General features: G+C 34.6%; 1 protein-coding gene across 1 annotated transcript in view; it reads right to left on the minus strand.

Moving 5' to 3' along the window:
* Positions 1–17,805, minus strand: part of Sema3d (semaphorin 3D) — a 209,526-nt gene that overhangs the window by 93,115 nt on the left and 98,606 nt on the right. The window lies entirely within an intron of this gene.

Consider the following 17,805-nt stretch of genomic DNA (forward strand, 5'->3'; position numbering starts at 1 on the left):
GACTCTTTTTCTAAAAGCAAGGTAGACAAAAATCAGAGATAGTTTATGAGACTTTAGATACGTATGGAAAAGTCATCTGAAGTGTAATGACTGGTAGATCCACAACTGAAATCTAGGACTTAGAAATTCGCTTAAATATGAGTGGTAATTTTTATACACTATTTGATAGCAAAAAATGGAAAACAGAATAAATAAGTTTATAAAGTTTCTAGATTAGAAGTCTACATCTTAAAACAAATATAAATGAGCACCCATAGTCTATAACATACTGACTTAATCATCTTAAATTATGACATCAACATAGCTTTTACAATAGTTAATAATTTATCATTTTCATATTATTTTATGCTATCTAAAATGATCAAACATTGATATGTAAAATATTTGTATAGTTTTAATTTTACATTGATATAATATAGATTGTTAACATGAATAAAGACAGTTTTTATTAAATGAAAATTATCTTCAGTATTTTCTTATATCCACTCACATTGCCATAAAATTATGTTTAAAAGAGATCTAATAATAATTTCACTGTATGAAATTATTAAAAATGACCTATTCTGTAGTTGTAAAAATATGATTTTAAAATAATAGTTTGGGAGAAGTGAGTATATCACTGAATCTTTTGCCTGCCCTCAAGACTCTTTCCTCCTATTGGGTCACCTTGTCCAGCCTGGATATGAGGGCTTTCACCTGTCTTACTGTATCTTGTTTTGCCCTGTCCGGCTTTTGTCTCTCTTGTAGAGACCCGTTTTTGTTTGTTTGTTTGTTTGTCTGTTTGTTTTTGTTTTTTTCTGGAAGAGGAAACAGAGTAGGAGTAGATCTGTAGGAGAAGAAAATGGGAGGTATCTAGGAGGATTAGAAGGAGGAAAAACTGGTTGGAATGTTAAAAGAAAAAATCCTACTAATCAATTAACAAATAGTTAATTAACAATTAGGCAATATTTGCATATTCTCAAATCTTCCATTTCTTTCTACAATATTTTAAAGTTTTTATCATAAAACTCTAGTTGCTTGGTTAATGTTACTGAAAGATAGTTTATGTTTTTGAGTTTATTGTAAAAGTGCTGTTTCCTTGATTCTTTTTAATCTAGTTGTCTTTTTTAAGTAGGAAACAACTGGGTTTTAGGAGTTAAATATGTATCCAGACACACCAATGAAGTTCTTATCAGCTGTAGGAGTTTTCCAGTGGAATATGTAGGGTCAATTATGCATGTTATCAATCATCTACAAATAAATCTACTTTAATTGTTTTTTTTTCTAAATAGAAGATCAAAACAAATTCAAAACAGTAGTTTTAGTTTTGACATTTTTGAGCATTTGTCTTAATTTTGTAGGAATGTATCAAGAAACTTACAAATAAAATAATGTGAGATCCCTATAATTACTGTTTGTTCATAAATTAGGAGATTCATTATTATTCTTTATTTACAACTCATTTAATTCATTTACAGTTGTCATGTATTAAGGTGAAAATGTCACTCAATTTATTTTTAAGTAGTTAATGTTAGGGAAATTATGGAAACATTAAAATAATGATAAGTCCTTATGACAACATCCTAAGGAAATCCTAATTATATCTGCTCCTTGTTTCATCTTTAAAGGCCAATTTAATTGACTCAAGTTAGCAAGCAATGTTTTGTCAAATGCCCTTTGGCCTACTTCAGAGATGCCAAAAGACTGAATAGGACACCAAAGAGGAAGTTGCAATGTGTTCAGAAAACCTAATTAGAGACACAAATCCAGAAGCTCACAGACAGCAGACATTTCTATCAAAGGTCAGGAGTATCTATGACTGATTGTTGGGAAAATGTTGAGCTAATGAGACCTGGTACAGGATTTGAACAACATGTACAACAGTGACAACTCTAATTCTGAAGAGAGACTGAGGTAGACTTGAGTTCATAAATATTGAAAAGCAAAATGAGGGCACTTTCAAAGGTAAAACTTGAGTGATTACAATGGCCATGGGTAGAGAATGTTACAGATGAAAAGTCTGACTACTCAACTACTTTTTTTTATTTTCATTTTAACTACATATCAAAGTAAAGCTACAGGGTTTCCAAGAAATCCTTCAGTACACAAGGTGGATGCAGGTGGGACTTGTTCTTCTTCTGTATGTTTAACCTCTTATGGATGATTGTGATATGGACAGCTGTCTGTCTCCTAACATCTCCCAAGGAAAGCTTATCTCATAAATACTACAAGGCTTCCCAGGAATACCACAATCCAAAGGCAATACAACAATTTAAAACGATTTGTTTCCTTTTTCTTCATCAACTATTTTCTTTTATAATAAGATGCACTGTGAAAAGAGGGAGCCTGACCTACTTAGTCTCTATGATAGCTGCATCATCCAGAAGAGTAGGAAGATATAGCAGTAAATCAAAAGAACTATATATTGCAAGAAAGAGAGGGGAAAACTAGAAAATTAAAATAAATTCTAAGGAATACATGAATGGTTTGATAATGTCCCACTTATTTTCCAATTACTCTTGTCCATGCTTTCCCAGAGAGCAGTAAGGAATATTGTTTGTAATATTCATTTCCTTCCTTTTAATTTCTAAAATTTTTATAATCTTTATGAAAAACTTTTTAATAATGATTTTTATCTTTATTAATTTTGAAATACTCTTTATTTAAAATAAACCTTTCAAATAAAGAAAAACCATCATGTATCCAAGCCAACCAGATTCAACTTTTTTTCAACTCAGTGACCTGCTAAGCAATTAGAACAGCCTTTGAGGATATAAGCTGTTTAGCTTCACATTACATCTTACATTTTCAGTAGTGAATGAATGTACTTTAAGCACATGTCCGCCACTAAAATCAAAATATCAATGACTTCGGAGCAGTTGATGCCATTAGTGAATGCACTTTTGACATGATTAATGATATGTGAAGTACTGTAAAGTTTCAGACCTATGGAATGACAGAGCCTTTCCCTGGTCATAGTCCTAATGTGAACATTGTATGCAGAATCTATCATCCACAGCTTCATCCTCACATAAGAAGGCAGCCTGAGACTGTTCTACCTACAGAGACTACTACTGAGATTAGCTACTCTTTCATTGTTCAACTGTATATAATAAGTGCACGAAGTTTCCAAGCTGCTGCTGCATCTCCATCAGAACACAGAGCCCACCTAACCCCCAGCTTGCCTGTAGGCATGTCTATAGATTCCTTATTTCCCAGCATGCCAATCAGTTCAGTTCCAAGGCTTGAGTCTATTACCTGTACTTAATCCTTGATCTTCCCTGTATACTTAGCCTTTCTTCTTCATTTTCTTTGAGTCACACTATGATACTTCAGTATCTCTTAAAGGAGTCTGTGCTTTACTGGAGTTTGGTGACTAGTGATGACCAGCACAATGGGCATTGCTTTTTTCCTACCCTCCTTGTGACCTGTAATGTACACATAACTGAGCAGTCAAGACATTTTTTGAAGATTCCTTTAGAATTGGAAGCTCAGGCATTCTGGCCAAAGTTTTGGCCGAAGCCTGAGTAGCCTGCCACCAGTTTGACAGTTAGTCCATCACAGTGAGCAGATGGGACCTGCATATCGGCACAGAGCGTAAGAGCCGGCACATCCATGAAGGGAGCAATTGTTTCACAGCTCTGATTACAGGACAGCATGTGCACAGTAGGCATCAGGAAAAGATTAAACAGTGTGAAACTAAGTAGGGTGTCTCATAAAAAATCTTCATTTATTATGGTATCTGATTGGTCCCAAGGATTTAAATTCTCTGATGCAAAAATACTCAATAAAATTCTTGCCAACCGAATCCAAGAACACATCAAAACGATCATCCACCATGATCAAGTAGGCTTTATCCCGGGAATGCAGGGTTGGTTTAATATACGGAAATCCATCAATGCAATCCACTACATAAACAAACTCAAAGAAAAAAACCACATGGTCATTTCATTGGATGCTGAAAAAGCATTTGACAAAATTCAGCATCCTTTCATGCTTAAAGTCTTGGAAAGAACTGGAATTCAAGGCCCATACCTAAACATAGTAAAAGCAATATACAGCAAACTGGTAGCCAGCATCAAACTAAATGGAGAGAAACTTGAAGCAATCCCACTAAAATCAGGGGCTAGACAGGGCTGCCCCCTCTCTCCTTATCTTTTCAATATTGTACTTGAGGTACTAGCTCGGGCAATTCGACAACATAAGGAGGTCAAAGGGATACAAATTGGAAAGGAAGAAGTCAAACTATCATTATTTGCAGATGACATGATAGTCTACCTAAGTGACCCAATAAACTCCACTAGAGAACTCCTACAGCTGATAAACAACTTCAGCTAAGTGGCAGGTTATAAAATCAACTCAAGCAAATCAGTGGCCTTCCTATACTCAAAGGATAAGCAGGCTGAGAAAGAAATTACGGAAATGACCCCCTTCACAATAGCCACAAACAGTATAAAGTATCTTGGGGTGACTCTTACCAAACATGTGAAAGATCTGTATGACAAGAACTTCAAGACTCTGAAAAAGGAAATGGAAGAAGACCTCAAAAAATGGGAAAACCTCCCATGCTCATGGATCGCCAGAATCAATATAGTTAAAATGGCCATTTTGCCAAAAGCAATATACAGATTCAATGCAATACCCATCAAAATCCCAACTCAATTCTTCACAGAGTTAGAAAAAGCAATTAACAAATTCATCTGGAATAACAAAAAACCAAGGATAGCTGAAACTGTTCTCAGCAACAAAAGAAATTCTGGGGGAATCAGTATCCCTGACCTCAAGCAATACTACAGAGCAATAGTGTTAAAAACTGCATGGTATTGGTACAGTGACAGGCAGGCAGATCAATGGAACAGGATTGAAGATCCAGAAATGAACCCACATACCTACGGCCACTTGATCCTCGACAAAGGGGCTGAAAACATCCAATGGAAAAAAGATAGCCTTTTCAACAAATGGTGCTGGTTCAACTGGAGGTCAGCATGCAGAAGAATGCGAATTGATCCATCTTTATCACCTTGTACTAAGCTCAAATCCAAATGGATCAAGGACCTCCACATAAAGCCAGACACTCTGAAGCTAATAGAAAAGAAACTGGGGAAGACCCTTGAGGACATTGGTACAGGGAGAAAATTTCTGAACAGAACACCAATAGCGTATGCTCTAAGATCAAGAATTGACAAATGGGACCTCATAAAATTACAAAGTTTCTGTACGGCAAAGGACACCATCAAAAGGACAAATCGGCAACCAACAAATTGGGAAAAGATCTTCACCAATCCTACATCAGATAGAGGGCTAATATCCAATATATATAAAGAACTTAAGAAGTTAGACTCCAGAAAACCAAACAACCCTATTAAAAAATGGGGTACAGAGTTAAACAGGGAATTCTCACCTGAAGAACTTCGGATGGTGGAGAAGCATCTTAAAAAATGCTCAACTTCATTAGTCATTAGGGAAATGCAAATCAAAACAACCCTGAGATTTCACCTTACACCAGTCAGAATGGCTAAGATTAAAAATTCAGGAGACAGCAGGTGTTGGAGAGGATGTGGAGAAAGAGGAACACTCCTCCACTGCTGGTGGGGTTGCAAATTGGTACAACCACTTTGGAAATCAGTCTGGGGGTTCCTCCGAAAACTGGGCACCTCACTTCCAGAAGATCCTGCTATACCACTCCTGGGCATATACCCAGAGGATTCCCCACCATGTAATAAGGATACATGCTCTACTATGTTCATAGCAGCCCTATTTATAATTGCCAGATGCTGGAAAGAACCCAGGTATCCCTCAACAGAAGAGTGGATGCAAAAAATGTGGTATATCTACACAGTGGAGTACTATTCAGCCATTAGAAACAATGAATTCATGAAATTCTTAGGCAAATGGATGGAGCTAGAAAACATCATACTAAGTGAGGTAACCCAGACTCAAAAGGTGACTCATGGTATGCACTCACTAATAAGTGGATATTAACCTAGAAAACTGGAATACCCCAAACATAATCCATACATCAAATGAGGTACAAGAAGAAAGGAGGAGTGGCCCCTTGTTCTAGAAAGACTCAGTGAAGAAGTATAGGGCAAAACCAGAACGGGGAAGTTGGAAGGGGTGGGTGGGAGGACAGGGGGAGAAAAGGGGGCTTATGGGACTTCTGGGTAGTGGGGGGCTAGAAAAGGGGAAATCATTTGAAATGTAAATAAAAAATATATCGAATAAAAAAATTTTTTAAAAAAATTGCATCTTTCATCAGTAGAAACCTTATGTGAAGAAAATATTTACTCTAATTCTCTTCTCTACAACAAGAGGTGCACAGAATGAAACATTGTGTGTAGTTTTCTCTGGCTACAGAATGAATAGGATTCTAGTCAGAGGCTATTATTTATAAAGGGATTTCTGATTGTACTCAGCATAAAACAAGTTGGGCAGGAGCCTCTCCTATAGAACTTAGTTGTAAACTTCCCACGGAGAGGGAAATAGCAAAGGCCTTCCTTTCTTTTTAGCAATGAATGGTGCTTAAACCCTCCAGCAAAAGTATGGATTGACAGTTGCAAACTCAGTTATTTCATGAGTGCTGAAATAGATAAGGGCATAGTTTGATGAGCTTCAAATGTATCAAGTACACTTGTAATTAGTCCATTTCGATAATGAGCACAAGAAAAAAAGCCACACTGTTATTGGGATATGGAAGTAAAAATCCTTTGCATTGATAACATAGAATCACTTTATAGTCTAACACTTTAGATTTTTCTTAGTTTTTAGAAGTTTTACCTTAAGTAATTTATATTTAATTTTAATAAAATTGTCCCGTCTGAAGAATTTTGGTTTTGTTTGTTTGCTATTGTTCATGAGCCACAACGATAGAGTTTTGAATAACTTCCATGCTTTATTCTAAGTAAGTAAGGGTTAGCATTTTTATGTTGTTTTGATGCATTGTCATCTCACTTGAAAATCATGGGAAAGCTTTATTTATTTTTTAATCCAGAGCACATTTATTATTTTGTCACATTATATAGTTTTAGCCATAAATGGGAAAAAGTACTTTTACATTAAAAAAATAAGTTTAAGATGATTTACAAGGAAAAATTAAGCAATATACTGAGAGTTTGACTTTAATCCTGTAAGTGGAGATTTAAGTCTTTAAGTCTTCAGTTTTTGTTGGGATTCAGTTAATAAGCTTCCCTTTTTACTTAAAGTTTTGTGTGTGTGTGTGTGTGTGTGTGTGTGTGTCACTACTTATTTGAAGCTGACCTGGTTCACCCAGAATCCTCCTCCTAACTCAACTCCTGAACTTTCTTAGTGATATAATTTTAACCTGCCAACAAACTTCTTCTCCTCCACTCCCTCCTTCTCCTTTTTCTCCTTCTCCTTCTTTTCTTTGCCTTCTCCTTCTTCTTTTAGATGATTATATATATCAACAACTATATATATATATATAATATCAACAACATATACCAACAACTATCATCTATCTATCTATATCTATCTATCTATCTATCTAATTATCTATCTATCTATCTATCTATCTATCTATCTATCTATCTATCTATCTGTGTTATCCTAGCTAAAAGGATCAAGGGAAATTCACTTTGGATTACTGCTGTATCCATTCACTGAACATTTTACATATATTTAATTTTAAAACCTCAGTTTCAAGAGAAAAAATGAATGAAGTTGATAAAGGTATAAAGATGATTAGGCATTACTTTAAAATAAAAGCAAACTGTAATTTAATTCTGGAGATTGTTTAAAATGCTTCAACGAATTTACTATATTTTTTAGAGAAAATTCTTAATTATAGTTTTGTTGTCATCCAACAAAAATAATACTGAAAAAAATCATAAGAAACAAGATATAAAACAAAGATGTGTTTGGTGGATTTTATTAATATTTCAGAGGGTAATAACAAGGCTATTAGTATTTTCTTACCCATGAGATTCCAATGGGTACTCTTTGTGAATGATATGAAGTAACTCTTCCATGACATTTTGGAATTAAAGCAGCATTCTTTTGAGATTTTATTTTACGGGTTAGATAGCATAATTTGCTGAGCAAAGGAAAATTTCAACTGAGGAAAAATTTGAAGTGGTGTATTTCAAAGATGTACAAATCTTCAAATTTGATAATCAAGGTTCATTTAGATCGTTATTCCTTCCATGTCCAACAATAACAGGTATGGAAATTGGAGATCTGAATTTGTTGTTTCCCCTTGAGGAATTTGTTTTTGTCTGAGTGAGTTCACTTTTGGTGCTACAAGGTTCCCTCGAGAGCTTATTAGGGTAAGGGCCTTGGGGATCATCTAAAAGTTCTTTTTTTCCAGCTTTCCTGTGAGTCAGTGTCAAAAGCAAGAAGGCAATAAGTAACAGCGCAGTCAGTGGACATACTTGGTGGCTAAACCGGTATTAGCCTACACATTCAGAGTATGTTCAGACATATGATGATTGTTGTGGGATCAACCAGAGCCATGCTAAACTGGAATGGACAGAAGCTATGATCTAAACAGTAATGTGGCAAGTAGCTTACGGATCTTCTTTTCTAGTACCTACCCACTTATTTCCTTTTCCTGTCTCCAATAACCTAAGCATACTTGCCCCAAAACTCTGGACTTTATCACTCATTCTCAGCACGTACTCTTCCTAGTCAAATTCCCACACAGCTGTCTGCTGTCCTCTACTCCTGAACATGCTGTCCTTCTGTGACCCCAACTGAAAAGATGTTAACTTTGTTCTCTCTATTCTTTATCTCCTCCTGGAAGCTGATGAGTTGTCCCACTTGACTGCCATGTTGTTTTCTCTTAAAGTCAAATAAAGCTGGCATCCAGCTTAACAAATGAAGGAATGTGGTATTCCTTCTAAAAGTAATGTTGAAATGTCCCACATATGACAAGAAGCTTCTCTTCCCTGAGAGGAAGGCACACTGTAAGTTTAGGATGCGCATGTTTCAGCTGTTAAGTGTACATACTGTTTCCTTTTTTTAAAGATTTAGTTATTTATTATATGTAGGTACACTGTAGCTGTCTTCAGACATACCAGAAGAGCGCGTCAGATCTCATTACAGTGGTTGTGAGCCAACATGTGGTTGCTGGGGTTTGAACTCAGGATCTTTGGGATAGCAGTGAGTGCTCTTAACTGCTGAGCCATCTCTCCAACCCTTATATACTACTACTTTAGAGGAACTCATTCAAATTCCCAGTACCCATGTCTAACAATCCACAACTATTCCTAACTCCAGTTCCAGGGCATCTGACTCTTCTGACCTATTCAGCACCTGGACTCACAAGCACATGCCCCCAAAGACACACAGAGATAGACAGACAGAGAGCAGACACACACAGAGACACACACACAGACAGACACACACACACACACATACACAGACATACACACACTTTAAAATAAAGAATAAATAAGTCTTGTGCAAAGGGTTTTTCAATGAGGTGATCTTAGGTCTAGTTCAAGAAAATCAACTGAAGACTCTAAAAGTGAAAGTCTTGCTGTAGTAAAAGCCATACTTCATAGTGAAGTATGGAGTTTCATAGTGAAACTCCATACTTCAGTGGAACAATGCAGTCCCCCTCATGTAGACAACTATAAAGGAAATAACTCCACAAAGAGGTAAGGCCTGAATCTCATAATCTAAACAAAGGTGCCTATAAAGGAAAGTCAAGTTTCTGACAAGGCCAGGAGACAGATAGAAGCATCTACAGTAGTGCTAGTAAAATAGACACTTACTTGACACATACTTACATCTAGATGAAGACTCATTCTACCCACACAGCCTTGGACTGCTTCTAACATACAAAATATCTTCAGATGGAAAAAACATCCTGAAAGTTTGTTATGGAAGTTTGATCAAGTTGTATAACTAAACAGAGCATTTTAGATATTTCAGTTTACTGTCAGCCATGATGAAATAAAAATAAAGAGGTAAAATGAATCAAAGGAATTGGATTTGTGTATTATAACTGAGGTTTATTTACAGAAAGCTCCAGCTCTGTGAATCATTGCTAGAACAAGTTAAAATTGACTGAGGAAGACAGGGTTCATTTGCAAAGTCACAGATAATACACTTTAGAATTATTTGTTTAGAAACCACAGTTCCTTAATGTCTATTTAAAAATGTCAATAGTCATTATTATCACAACTGTGCTGAACATGGCTGTACTGAATCCTTTACAAAAGAGTAGTAATCTGCCTGTGTATGGTTAACCAGTTGTCTCAGATACACCTGAATTTCTTCCTCGTACTTTCTGACTGCAGACATGGGATAGGTTGTTAATATCTTGGGAAGGAAATCTCAGCTTCCTTACTATTAATGAAAGAGACAAGATCTTTTGCTGTTTTATTTCTGAAACATGTTTTTCCTTATCCTAACTGAACAAAAGAAAATAATACTTATGAGAAACAAATTTCAAATGTGAACCACTTACAATTTACTAATTTCTATTATTTCAAAATTTTCTCATATATTTTGAATTAATTCAAATCTAAGCATGACAGGGTTTTTCCTCTTCTCTGTATTTCTCCTGTGATATGTGATCTGTCTCTTCATCTCAGATATTCAAATATTTTTGACATGTTTTATAACTTCTATGTCTTGCATCCTTAACTAGAATTAATGAAGTTGGTGTTCATGTAAACATTTATATGAAAACTAAATTTCATATTCTAATATAGCATTCTTCATGCTAAAACTAGAAGTTCAATGAGTATAAGAAATAAAAAATGTCCTATTTAATATATAATATAAAATGCCCTATTTAATATAACAAAAATATTTATAGTATAGTTATTTATAAACTGTTTTCATCTTTATTCCTGTAATGATCTGTCTGTGAACCTTTTGTATTATTAAAGTCATGTTGTACCAACCTGAGGATATTGTTGACAACAAGAATAGCTGACAGGGACAGAAAGAACTGGGACCTCAGCATGTGGTAGTACCATCATCTCCTTGGCCACCAGATTCTACTATTAAGTCATAGTATTACTAGAATAAATACATAAGTATATTTTTTAACTTTTTTCTTTCTTTCTTCTTGTCTTACTTTAGATCCATACACAGCATCTACAGGCTATATTCTCAAATCGAGGTCATTACTGGAGATTCTGGAACTTGATTAGGATTACACAGTGAGCTCAAAGTCAGCTTGAGCTGCATAATAAGAGCCTAGCTCACACATTCAGGGTTGGTGAATACAGCTTCGTGGTAGAGAGCCTGATGTGCTCCTCCTCATTGTTCTACCTTCCTTAGAGCCACAGAGGAAGCAGCTTCTTCTACCAGGCATGTGGGCACAAGAGGCTGTACTGCCAGAGGACCTACCAAAACTATGGAATAATTATCCAAAACTATGGGTTACTTTTCTAAAAGCAAGACATGGAGGGGATGAAGAGATGGCTCAGTGGTTAGAAGCACTGTCTTGTTCTTCAGAGATCCTGAGTTTAATTCCCAGCAACCACATGGTGGCTTACAACTATCTATAATGCGATCTGATGCCATCTTCTGGCATGAGGGTATAAATGCCCACAAAATACTCACATGCATAATAAATAAATAAATAAATAAATAAATAAATAAATAAATAAATAAATAAATAAATAAATTTAGAGCAAGACAGGGCTACTTTACCCAGCACATACCATACATATTTATAGTTCTTTGATTCTTAGTTGAATGCTTCTTCATTAAAACCCATGCATAAATTGGTTATTCACCAATTGAAAACTAAAAAATATACAGAAATTGACATTTTTAAAGACAAAAAATAGTTTGAAATCTCTCTCACACTTAGGAGTATATACTTGGATGAAATATCTTAATTTCATAGAATAAGGTAGGATATCTGGCATTCCTACATTCACTTGGCACGCTATAAAGTAACGTGGAAGGATTTGAATACCGTGAGAAGCATTAGAGACAGGTGAAAATGAGCTCAGAGCCTTAGAAACCTGAGCAGGTGACAATCACTCACAGGCAAAGAATGGCAAGAGGTATATATACAGTGGAGAGACTCTTTTATTTATTATTTTATTTTTTTAATTCTGGCGGCCATGGTAAAGGATTTGATGTAAGAAAAATAAAAATCTTGGCTGGTTGATATTTTATATCATTATTGTTATTGGGAATATTGAAAATTTTGCCATAGGCATAATCCTGCCAGCTGAGATTCTTGCTAGAACTGAACTGTCTCTTTGCTCCTGATCTTTGTGTGCTTCTCTCTCCCAGGTGCTGAATTGAAGAACCTACTAATATTTCAAAAAGTATCCTTCATGTCATCATTGTTATCTGGTGTCATACACACAAGAGTTACATGTTAGTTACTATTCTGTGTCCTTTTCTTGTAATGGAGTCACTTTTCAGTGGTTCTAAATATCTATTTTGATCTGGTGTTGAAGTAAGACAAAGTAAAACTCTACAAGCATTATCTGTTTCAAAACCTGTCCCAGAAGGAATACACTGGCTTTCCCTTGATTAAAGGACCAATTTGGGGGAAATTCTGATTAAAGTATACAACTTCACATCCTTGACACATATTACATTTACATCTGTACAGAATTTCATTCTCTACAGAAATAATTCCCTCCCCATTAAAAAATGCAAACTATGCAAAAGAGTAAGGGTATGCCATTTTTCCTAAATGCTAGAACATTTAAAAAAAATGGAAAACACTTCATAGTATGTATTCCCTAGGTAGTCAAAATGTTCCAAAAAGCCTGTCTATACTTGCATGATTCACCATACTAGAGTCAAAAGATAGCTTGACCAAGAGTAATGACAATGTAAAGGGAATCATTAGGTACTTCTTTGTGTTTTGTGTTCCTACTATGCCTGTGTGTATGTGTGAATGACAATGGCTACTTTTCAGTAGGCACATTCTTGTGAGTATACAAATTTGACATACACATTGTATGCTAAATTTTGCTTATTCCAATTGAGTACTATTCCCAGAAATTTTAAAATTTCCCTGGGGAAAATATTAACAACCAGACACTCATAACTCAATTATGTGGTGTAGACTGCTTTAACTTTGAAGCATACAAAGAATACCCTTCAAACCTCAGAGCCCCAACATGTGTGGTTTCCTTCACGGAGTAGCCTGGATCATTGCCGAAGGGCACTGAGCCAATGCAAACATATAGGTCTAAACACTGCTGAAGTACTATATCTCAACACTTACTGGCTACTGTGAAGTACCTTTAAGCAATTGAGTGATTTATATAAATTTAAATGGTTGATACCTACATAAACAGAAATTGTTTCTATTCCATGTATGACCTTCTTATGAATTGCATATTTTATAGAGGTACAAAGACATTTCAGTTATGTGGAAAACCTCTAATTACATAAAGTATTCAAATAATCATTTAGTACAAGAATGTCATGAGCAAAATAGATATTTTATAAACATTTACTTTATTAAATATTAGCACAGTTGGAGCATGGAATATCGCCAAAAAAAAGTTCTGCTTAAAATAGTCACAAAAGGAAGTTGTGCTATCAGAACTTATTTTAAGCAATGATCTAATACACTCAGTTCAGATAAATGAACCTTTTCTTCCAAACCCTGAAGGCAAAGTAGAGAGCAAGAACAGATTCTCTTAAAAGCATGAATTGCTTATTGTCATTATACTAAATGAAGACATATTTGGGAAAATGAATTGTAAGCCAGATAGTATAAAATCAAGACTTCATAGTTAAAACATTTTCCTTAGCCTCATATGTAGAATGTGTCATCTTCCACTAAGATATTTACTGATAAGTGGAATATCACTCAATACCATCTATTTCTTGCAGGAGTATACGTATTTTTAAATAAATTCCTGAATAATTAAAAAATATAACCTTAGGAACAAATAGAATGGAAACAGTGTCAGAATAGAGGACATACCTTAAATTCAATTGTTCATTAACTACTCTTTTAAATAATATGTAGGCTACAGGATACATATAATTTTTAAAATTTGCCCACTAAGTTAATACATTTTTATTAAGAGAATTTAATGAAAACTCATGGAAATATTTTATCTTCCCTTTTCTAATAGAAACACAACTTCCATGAATACATATGTAGACATTTGCTTTCAAAGACATTTAGCAAGTTTGAGCATATATAAGAATCAACTCATTTTTTCCTACATTAAATATCAAAAGTATACAAAACTATTGAAAAGATAAATGATTTAAAAGCAGAAGCGTTCCATCCAAGTACTGAACATCTAAGAAAATTGTATAGACTAAGCCAGTTTTACTCAGGTATTAAAGTATATATGTGCATCCCCCCCCCACACACACACATGTTTTGTGGTGGTTGTTGTTTTGTCTATTTATGTACTAGGAAGCAGAAGATAAGAGATGTTTCAGTCAGTGAAGTACTTGGAGTTTGATTCCAGCCTCCATATATAAGAGCTGATTTGGAGGCAAGCATCTGGAATTCCAGCATTGGAGAGGAGGACAAAGATGAATCCATGAGGCTTGCAAGCTTACTACACAAGTGAAATCTGTGAGCTCCAAATATAGTGAGGTATCTTGTCTCAAAAAGAACATGAAGAATGATAAAGGAAGAGATCCTACATTCATTCATACACTTTATTTACATCTTCACACACATGAACATATATGCATGCATATACCCACAAACATTGATGAAAATAAGTTAATTTTTAATAAAGCATTATTTTCTATCTCACACTATCATATGTTAGATATAGCACGGTATTTTCCACATATTTAGTCTGCTTTTTTCTTTTATTGGTGGTACTTGTGATTGTATTTAGGGCCTAATGCCTGCAATGTTAAGTGCTATAGATTTAGAAAATTAAACACCATGAACAGCAAGTTTTGTGTTGGATGTGATGTTTCATACCTGTAATGCGAGCCTTCAGGAAACAACAGGTAGAGGATCAAGAAGGCTTATAAGGAGCGTGGGCTACGGAGTTAAGATCTGATATCATAGAAACAAAACTAACCAAACAAACAAAGAAGAAAAGAATAGGATGAAAATGTGCAAAAAAATCTTTTTATTTATGCGCTAATCGGGCAACAATAACACCTATGCAGGTAAGTATTTACATGTAGACTAAACCTAAAGATGAAACCTTAGTGAAATAACCAAGTCACTAATATTTTATTATGAAATGCATCTTATACATTAAAGATTCAAAGAACGATCATTATAGATGAATGTAATAATATAAGATGTTCAATGTCTTAGTATCACTCCTTGTTCAATATGACTCAGGTTTACCTAAAACTTGTAAGACTTCTACTCTCCTGAAGGGAAGTAAGCAATCACAGGTCACATTCATCATAAATTATGAATAGGTCACATACTTCACAGTTTTAATTTTTCTATCCATCTAGACTTAGTATCTATAGGTATTACTGTAGAAAACATTATTTATTGAACTCTTAGAAAATGCTATTGGATAAATCCTATAATGAAATATCAAGAGCACAAAATACTTTTTTTTTTAACACTTCTGGCTAACTTGTAGGATATGATAGAGAATCCATTTTGGACTTAAGTATGCATTCCTTTGATGATTTTTAAAGACATAATTTAAAGTTAATTTAAATTGACATGTAAGCCATGACAATTGTATAAACCTGGTAGATACCATTTCATATTCAACACATGTACAAATGAAATGATTTAAATCAGATTTAAACTTCTGAGTCAATTCATATATCATTTCTTTATGATAGTAATTTTACACAGCTGACCTTGAAATCACCACCTTCCTGCATCAGCTTCCTGAGTATTAAGATTAAAGGTGTATACTACCATAACTGCTTTTTTTGAGCTCTTGGGGAGATACAATTTATAACCCTCATATCCAATCATACTAGTCCATAATAGCACACATTTGACCTTCTAGCACCTGTCGACAGATGACTTAGTACCTGTGAATCATTTTTTTCCTATTCTTTTTCCTAGTCTCCCAGCTGCTGATTACAAGATTACTCTCAATCATTATGACAGATTTCTAAATTCTACTTTTGAGCAAGATCATACAGTAATTGTACCTATGTCTAGATTACTTAATTTATTAGACAAATCCCCAATTTTATATTCTTGAAAGTGATTGATTTCATTCTTTTAATAGGTGAAAAGTTTCTATTAGGTATTATTAGTATTAGTATACTACCATCTTCCTCATCCATTTATCTATTTGATAGCTTTTGGTCTCTTCTTTCTTTCTTTCTTTCTTTCTTTCTTTCTTTCTTTCTTTCTTTCTTTCTTTCTTTCTTTCTTTCTTTCTTTCTTTCTTTCCTTTCTTCCTTCCTTCCTTTGTTCCTTCCTTTCATTTCTTTCTTTCTTCTGCCATTCCTCCCTTCTTCCCTTGCTTAGGGTTAGCTGATCTTTCCAAACTTGGGGCTAGGATAGTGGTTCTCAACCAATAGGTCACAACCCTTTTGGGGTCTTATATCAAATATCCTGCATGTCACTGTTTTATATTTGATTAATAACAGTAGCAAAATTACAGTTATGAAGCAGCAACAAAATAAATTTTTGGTTGGGAGTGACTATAATATAAGGGTGTATTATAGGGCCACAGTATTAGAAAGGTTCTGAACTACTGGGCTAAGGTAATATGAACCATTCTCAATTTTTAATGTTCTCACTGAGTTAGATCATATTTCAATATAAGCATTTCTGACCTGTCCTGTCAATAGTTCAGAAATGGGCAGATACTTGAGGTCAATTAACAGATGAATGTTGATGTGGTCACCAAAATAGAGTTTGTCCCCTTTGGGATGTAGTTCACATATGAATATTGAGATGGGCCTAGAGGACCTGGCTTTTATCTTTAGCCTCAGTATGTAGTCTTTGTATTCTACCAGTCTTGTTTCTCATTTAAGTGGGTCCAGGATTAAATCAAAGATACAAGTACAAGCTTTGAGGTTGAACAGCAGGATAGGTGATCTTTCCTGCTCAACCATATGTAGATTGGCAATGAATAATAGAGAAAGCTTTCTGTCTTAATACAGTTCTATGTTTTAGTCAGTTGGGATTAGGCAAAAGGGAGTTTAGAAAATTCTGTCCACCTCTGAATTTCACTAGCACTGGTCAGTTCTGAAGTTGGACTTAATTTCCATGATCTTCATCAAGTGGGAGGCGCCGCCCCACACTGTTAGTTGGGTTGCAGAGGTAATATAAACAAGTAATTTCTTCTTATGCCTTCTCTAATATGTTTTTGTCTTTTCATTGTATTCAAACCAGGCTTCATCGTCTCACATCAGGCTTCTTTAGCTTTTATGAAAATTTCTGGTTTTGCAAACTGTTCAGACTGGTATCTGTGGAAAATATCATTGCTGGAGAATTTTACTCAGATGTCACCTATATTCTCTATATTTCCTTTAAGTGATAAGAAATCTGTATCAATATATACTTGTAGCACTATGAATCCTTATCAACTCAGAATCATTAGGCCTTGGTAGAAATTTGTTAAGATGTGAAATAAAGTATAATGAAAAAAAGTTAAAATATCAGATCATATCAGTAGCTATTAACTAATAATTAATAAAATTTGGTTTATTGATACTTGTTCAGGGAAGAATACATGTTTATTTTTTATTAATTCACCTGCCATTTCTTCATTATAGATGTTTGCTTTTCTAATACATGAGTAGATATTACTATTTTTTTCGTTGCCTTTCTTCATATTTTCAATGGCTTCAAATTTATATTTTGTAACTCAAAATATGTATGTACAAAAATCTCTAAAAGCATAAAATGTTTATCAGATATGTTTTTAAATGCCTTGTGTTCTTTTTTACATATGTAAGACTAAGCCCTCCTGAGTGACAGTGTGTCAT

This window comes from Apodemus sylvaticus, chromosome 2 (assembly GCF_947179515.1).
Source record: "Apodemus sylvaticus chromosome 2, mApoSyl1.1, whole genome shotgun sequence".
In the NCBI taxonomy this organism is placed as follows: domain Eukaryota; kingdom Metazoa; phylum Chordata; class Mammalia; order Rodentia; family Muridae; genus Apodemus; species Apodemus sylvaticus.